Source organism: Solanum dulcamara, chromosome 4, assembly GCF_947179165.1.
Source record: "Solanum dulcamara chromosome 4, daSolDulc1.2, whole genome shotgun sequence".
NCBI classification, from domain to species: domain Eukaryota; kingdom Viridiplantae; phylum Streptophyta; class Magnoliopsida; order Solanales; family Solanaceae; genus Solanum; species Solanum dulcamara.
The window spans coordinates 17,505,363-17,513,868 of NC_077240.1; positions in this window are offsets into that span (position 1 = coordinate 17,505,363).

The window sequence follows — 8,506 nt, forward strand, 5'->3', positions numbered from 1 at the left end:
GTGATTTCTTGAATAAAGAAGACTTGATGAAATATTGTTAATAAAGTGGAATATGATAATAAAGAATAATAAATTAATTATATTTGGATTGAGTGTCACATTCCAACACGATACATTTGGATCAGGTGTCACGTTCCGACACATTATATTTGGATCGAGTGTCACATTCCAACACGATACATTTGGATCAGGTGCCACATTCCGACACGATACATTTGGATCAGGTGTCACATTCCGACATAGTATATTTGGATCGGGTGTAACGTTCCGATACGGTGTCACATTCTGACACGATATATTTGAATCGGGTGTCACGAGCCGACACAATATAATTGGATTGGGTGACACGAGCTGGCATGATATTATTGGATGGGGTGTCATGTTCCGGCATGATAATATTAAAGAAAAACATATTAAAATGACTTAATCTACTCAATCCCAAAGAACCCATTTTCCAAACGAGCATGGTAAGGAGGCCTCAGTCCTCATGTGTGATTTTGATACTGTTGACTGATTACGTACTTGTTTCACTGTGTTGTCACTTGTACTTGTTGCTTGTTGCTTTCCACCTGTTAAGTGTTATAGTTGATTTCCTACTATTACTTTATGCATATTAATTCCTATTTCGAGTCGGCCGATGATGCCTACTCAGTACATGTTGCCCTGTTCTGGCCCCTACTTGTATTTTTATTCTTTTATTTTGTGGAGTGTAGCAAGTGTACCATCAACTTCGACTCGACCTCAGCTATAACCAATATCCGATATATCAAATCCCAGGGTGAACTATCCTTCTAGCTTGTGTTGGGTTTTCTCATTCCTAATATGATGTCCTTAGTTTTTGAACACAAACTATTTTTGTTATCTATTCTAGTGTTTGATACTCTTAAATTTGGTATTTTGAGATTAGATGTTCTTGATGTGATGACTTTTAGATTTTGGAGAACATATGTAATAGACTTTAGTGATTTTGTTATTTCTTACTTTCATAAGTTGAACTTCCGCATTATTGTCGTAGTTTATAAGTAGAATCCTAATATAAGTTGGGGTTATATCGTTGGTTCTCCTACCTAGGAGGTTAAGTGTGGGTATCACTAATGACCCATTTTGGATCGTGACAGATTTTATCTATTGTATATTTGAATTTTTAATGCTTCATGCGTATGATATTAAAGGAATGATCTTTAATTTCAAGTTCATGAGTGTTCAAACAGATATTAATGTAGATTATTTTAAATTTTGTGATAATTTTGAAGATTCATTAATTAAGGTTTTTAGCACGAAAAAAGATCTAAATCACATCGATGGAAATGAACTAAAAACATTTATATATAACTACTTAGATAAATACTATGGGAGGTGAGAATGAGGGTAGGGTGTAGGGTGGTGAGGGTGGAGGCTAGGGGGTGGTGAAGTATAGATTTAGTTAGCGTTTGGCATAAATTCACAAAAAAAATTTGGCTTTTTGGTGAAGTTTCAACATTTATTTGATCATAGTTTTTGAAAAATATATTTCACTCTTTTCCAAAAAAACAAAAATTAAAAATGAAATATAATTTATACTTATAAGTTCTAAAAACTATTTAAAATATCCATAAGTTTGACACAAAATTATCATTTTCATAATAAACTAGATAATACAATATCAAAAAGATATTAATACGATGTTTTAATAAATTACTAATAATACAATTACCAACTATTATAATTTATCAAATTACAATTAGTTATGAAGATCTATCGATGCAAAAAAAATAAAAATAATAACAATATTAATAAGATAATCTTTTCATATTCTACGAATAATCTCTTTAATAAGAAATTGTTTAATGAAGGTTGGATAGATAAAATTATAGTTGAAGTCATAAATTTTAAAAAGAACCCCAAAACTAGATTTTGGCCCAAAAATCATTCTTTTTTTCTAGATTTTGGGATCTTGTTTTTCTTTTCAAACCAAAATTTGACAGACTTATCGCCAAATATATTCTGCCACATTTCCCCCCAAAAAGTACCTGCAATATTTATGGCCAAATGGGTGTTTTGTAGGGTGAGGAGTAGACAATTAGTATGGAATGTCACTTGCGTAGTTTGTTTTTTATATTTTTATTATGAAAGCTATTTTGTTTATTTTTAAGAATTTTATTTTTGGAAATAATATTTTTTTCAAAAATATTGACTAATCAAACATAAAAAGATTGAGAAATATTTTACTCCATACCAAACACACCCTTAGAATTAGTAAAGTTTCCTAGAAATTCACTATCGACTTTAATTGAAATTTAAAAGTCAAATTTACTTGATGGCAGGCAAGTGATATCTATTTTGATATGAAAGGTAGAAAATAGATAGAAGATGAACACCATCAAAGGATGTGGTGCAGGTAAGGTTGTTTTTTTCTTAATTTGAGGATTTAGATTTGAGCCCTGAATACGAAAAAACTCTTGGTAGGGAGTATTTTTCTCTGAATGGAACTCTACACGCTGCAAATCCAAATTAGTTGAACTCTAATAAAAATATTAGACATCAAATTAAAAATAATAATAATAAAAACTATGTAGAAGATGAACCAAACCACAAGTAGGAATGCGGCACGCCTTTATTTTAAAATGCTGACTAAATTTGGGCTAATGAATGGGAAGTAATGTAATGGAACTTTATAGGTTGGGATCAATGTATAGTTGTGGTCCTGAACTAATTACTAAGAATTTTCAAACACCATTTACATCATATTTGAGTGGAAAAGTTCTATTGACAATTGTCATATTTCCATCTTATAAAATTTTCAAGTTAAAAAAAAAAGATCGTCTAGATGAATTAAATGCATTTGGCTAGCTACTTTTTAATTTACATATTGCCTCTCCTATCTCCCAAAAATATAAATACAGATCTGCTCAGTTTCACATATTTTAAGAGTACATTTGAATATTTGTTTTCTTTTTCACTTATTAATCTATTAATTAGGTCAATTGAGGATTCTATTTAAATTAAAGATATATTTGGACCAATTATTAAATGATAATGGATATGTGAGTTAAGCTATTTACAAAGAGCATGCATATATCCATTCAATTTTGAATACTTTTAAAAAAAAATTGAACCTTTTCCGTTTAAAATAACTTGATAATCACTTTATATGGAAACAAAGGGAGCATGAAATTATGGTTTTTTTTATTGCGTGAAGATGAGGAAATGCACATGAAAATTTGAAAAAAGAATACTCGAAGCCCCCATTCACAAAAATTCCAAACGCGTAGCCCAAAAGAAGAAAATATAATATATAATTAAAAGAGAATCATCTGTGTAGTGTGTGGATATATACGTACATATCTTTCAATTGGTTTTGTAGTCCTTCAAAAAATATCTGTAATTTCATGATTTTATTTTTATTTTACACCCAAGAGATCTTGACATATTCATTTCTTACCTTCAAATGGTAAAGGACTATATTTTTTCTCCACTTGACAAGAGGTTGCAAGTAATTGAAGATTGTACAATTGAATTGTTTAAGAAATTCTCTTGCGGATAATCCTCAGAATATTAACATGGGATAGTTGAAGATATACATCATTCGACCATTTAATTTATCAAACATGATTGAAGTATACACTATATATACATTCGATTGTATATGTTATATATATATTTTATAAAGTAAATGACTTGAAAGTATTGTGTACATATGCGTGTCTATTCGTTTAACTAGTTAGGATGGCTATTTCAACTTCAAAGGATGACAATATCAACAAAGGTATTATAAGATGAGATTCTTTTATTCTTAATTAAAAATTTTGAATATGAATTTACTGAATTGCAAATATCAAATAATTAAATAATAAATGGAATCACATCAACTTTTCTGGTATATTGCCAAACAAGTGGATTATCCTCAGAATATTAAAATTTTGGGTCATGAACCCATCAGGTAAATGTTTTAGCAAGTCATTTACCAAAATTGTTGAGGTCATTGTTCCATAACCATTACATGAAAGTCAACATTATTTAAGTTTGTAGGTGACCTATTTGAACTCTCAAGAACGTAATCTCTTAGAAAAAAGAATTTAACTAAGATTTACCCTTAGTTTCAATTCGTGTCTTTATTTTACACGCCTTTTAAAAGTACATAAATTAGGAAGAACTTTTTAATTATTTTACCCTTATTTATATATGTTTTAAACGAGCTGGTCAACGAGGAGAAATTGATGAGGGTGTGTTTGGTACAATAAAAAATATTTTCTTAAAAAATATTTATTAGGAAAATAATTAGATTTTTTAAATTTATTTTCTAGTGTTCGGTAGACAAGCCAAAAAAATATTATCCTAAAGGCGTATATGTATATAATTAATTAGTAAATAGACATAATACATAAATATGACTCTTTAGCTTGGCTTCAGCTGATAACTATGATATCTAACTTTACTAGTGCACAAGTAGGCACTTTAACTATCTAAAACTTAAACAAATAGACACAGTCGTCCTACATGACAATTTTATGTCCTACATGCATTATACCATGTAGAACACGTGTATCTAATGTTGGGTTTTAAAGGTGTGAATGGAAAATAAAAGGTTGTGCCTTTTCTAAATGGTTATGACCGTTCCGAAAGGTTGTGACTTTTCGAAAGGGTTGTGACCGGTCCGAAAGTTTGTGACTTTCAGAAAGGTTGTGACTAATTCAAAAAGTTGTGACTTTTTTGAAGAGTTGCGACTTTTCTGAAAGGTTGTGACTTTTGCGAAGGGTTGTGACTATTCCGATAAGCCACAATAAGCACCTGTTCACACTATCCTTTGTTATCTATAAATAGAGGATTTTCCTCTCATTTTTGAACATCGAATTTCTCCCTCTTTTGCATATATTTTCTTACAAATAAAGTTGAATCTTTGTGTGATTTTGTTGCTGGCTTTTGAGTTTGCTTAAATTATTGAAGTTTGAGGTACCACTACTTCTATAATAGTTTATCTGTTTTATCTTGCGAGGAAATAATCTATAACCTCGGATACAATGAGAGAATTAAATTTCTTAAGGACATATATTGAATTCTGTGGACTCGAATACTGTTTTTTATTTTCATCTTTATTATTTCTGGTTTGCTAACTTTGATACAGGAGTAACATCTACTTGTTCAATTTTATAAAAGTTTAGGTGCCTACTTGTGCACACCAAAAATTGAAGGGCATAAATGTCAGCTGAAACTAAGTTAAATGACATATTTATGTATTATGCCTAGTAAATACTATGGGAGGTGGAGGTGGGGAGGTTCTGGTGGTGGGGTGAAGATGGAATATATATTTTGGATGGTCGCAAGGACACAATTAATATGGACTGTCACTAGTGGAGACATTAGCGAAACTAGGTAAGGCCGAGGGGGTCAGATGAACCACGTATGACTAAAAATTACATTATTTATACATGGTTGTAATAATAATAATTATATATATATATATATATATATGATTGTAATAATTATTATATATATATAGTAGATGTTGAACCTCCTTTGACTTCTTTCGGTGTTTACTTTCTATATTTTGAAACCTCCTAAGTAAAAATCATGTCTCCGCTACTGATCAGTGTAATTTATTTTTCCTACTTTCATTAGAAAATTCAAATATTCTTTATTTGTAAGAAGCTGCCAAAATGCTTTCCAAAATATTTAATTAATCAAATATTAGAAAATTAAAAAATATTTCATACCGAACACAACCCGAAGCTTATACATTTCTTGAAGGACAAAAGCTGCGTACGTGATATACAGTTTGGAACTTACTACAAATATAAAGTCAGTACAAGTGATTCAACATTTTATTTCTTGTCGAAATTGTATTGATTCATGTATGACGGGTATTTCATCTCTTGTGCCTTTTTGTTTGAATAGTAATAATTTAAGTGCCGCCACCACAGATTGGAATTTGAACTAGCTATTTATATTGACTACTCAAAGTTAAAATGAAATCATGATGACTCTCGTGAAGTTTTTGTAGTCTTTTGTATCAACTTTTGAAGAGACAAGAAAGGTGTACCAAATAAACATCACAATATTGACAATTGACCAACACATTTTGATAATCCTTCATGAGAGATCTCGAGTTCGAACTTTGAGTGTGGATAAAATCCTATTGAGAGCGTCACTCCTGAATAAGCCCTGCAATGTGCGATTTAAATTTAGTCAGAATTCCACAAACTTTAAACACCGAATGAAAAACCCCAAAAAGAGAAAGACTCACTCATTTTGAAGTTGCATGCTAGCAAATTTAGGGTCAATTCTTTTTTTTTTTCAAAACCTTGAACACCCCCCGCCCCCTAACTCCACCCCACCCAACAAAAACAAACAAAAAAAAAGACCCCACAAATATATATGCCAAAAATTTAAGAATATGAAATAGGGCACGCACTCTCATACAAGAAGACCGATCGGTCAACCGAGTACCGACTAATGACAAGCCATAACTATGAAGGCCAAACCAATGAGTAATTAGGAAGGAAAGTTAAGCTAATCAAAATTGTTCTTCGGTAAGTTTTAACTTTTATACATTTGACAATAAATATTTTTATATACTATCAAATTCTTTAAATAATACGAAAAAACTTCACATCAAGTAAATTAATAATCTAAAAATAAGACATATAATATAATGTAATAACTAATTGCAATAAACTACATTGATAATATAGGTAAAATATACAAAATTAATGTCTATGATCGTTAAAATATAAGGGTCTGGCCTAGTGATATATGACATCATTTGAAAATTCTAAGGTCTTGGGTTCAAAATTTGCGAAAACAAAAAAATTCTAGATAATTTATTCTCAAATATGCAAGTCTTGGCTATACAGATAGCAAATACCATGTAAATTAGTTGAAGTATGCGAGCTGATTGTAACATTACGATTATATAAAAACTTGTCCGCATTATGAATGCGCGTTTGTGTGGGCTCTTGATTAGATGACCATTTGTAGATAAGCAAAGGTTTAACATTTCTTGAAGACCCATTAAAAGAGACAAATAGTTGTCCTTGACGATGACTTATCCACTTTTGAATGTGAACCCAGGAATCTATTGATTCTTTGTGGAAAATTCATTTCCCAGAAAGAAAAGAAGAGAAAAGAAGTAAGCAATCCATTTGGTTCACCAATTAGCTTTTTTTTTTTTGGTACACTATCATAGTGCAGACTCTTTCTCTTTTGCTTTCTAAAACGTTGTTATTAATTAAGGTACTTATTATTGCATTATACTATACTTTACTAAACGTTCTTTTTGTTTGACGAGTTTTTTATTAAAAATTTAAAATAATTTCAATCGTAGCTAATTTCATGATTAATCTATCTAAAAGTACGAGAAGATGGAAACAAATATAATCATGAGTAATATTTTTAGCAATTCTCAAAAGGTTCATGTGTCCTGCACCAATTTTAAGAAATTTTTTAAAATAATAAGTAAATACTAGTTAAGTGATCATACGAAAAATGAATGTAATCATTTAACTACATACATGATGTAGATTTGGTTGTGTTTTATTAGTACGTGCTTTAAAATGATTAGAAACAAATTTGACAGTGGGATTCTGATGGAGGTTATAGTGGTGGAAGTTGACTTTTGTTTACAACCAGAAATATAAAAGAATGGACCAAAGGAAAAAAGAATGAGACACAAAGGACATTATATGCAACTTGGATGGTTTTTTTTTCTCTCAAACTGTTATATGGTAATAATCTAATTAAAATCTCCAGAAAATTAACGACCTTCCAATGATCAGTATCAATTTTTTTTTAAAGTGACTCGTGGCACGGTGGCAGTATTCAAATCATTAAGTTTCAAATATTCAATCAACGTGGCTATATGCCTTAATTTGTATTGTTTAATTTACCAAAAAAGGTCAATTTCAATTATGCGATGAATAGCGAGAATTTTTTTTTCCTTTTATCAAAGAAGAATAAATAATGCAGAGCTGCAGAATTGATCAATGCAACTCCAAAAATAAGAGGGAAAAAAAAGAGTTTTAAAATATTTATCTAAATTCTCATATTATTTTTTTTAAAATAAAAGTTTTTACTTGGACATGTTACTTCCTGATCCAAACCCAAAATCCACGATTTTGAGACACAACACATAATCCGACATGACACATAATCCGACATGACGCTATGACTGTCCGATGTGATCTTCACACAACTTCAAATTAAAGAACCAATTAAAATATTACAATAACATTGTTTTTTTGGGGGGAGAGGGGGGGGGGGGGGGGCAATATAATATGAAAAGAACTTATTCAAGCAAATGAATATAAGACATACGTGTTACATATAATTTTAAGCATGACTAAATTATGTATTTTTTTAATGAATGTGTGACACACTTATAACTAAATTATTTGATTAATATAAATATTGCATCCAAATAAGTATTTTCTATTAGCTTATTTAAGAGTGTTTGCTTTAGGTTCTTCCTCTGATATCTATATTGACATCTGATTAATTTGAATTCGCGTTCCATAGAAATCATTCGAGAAAA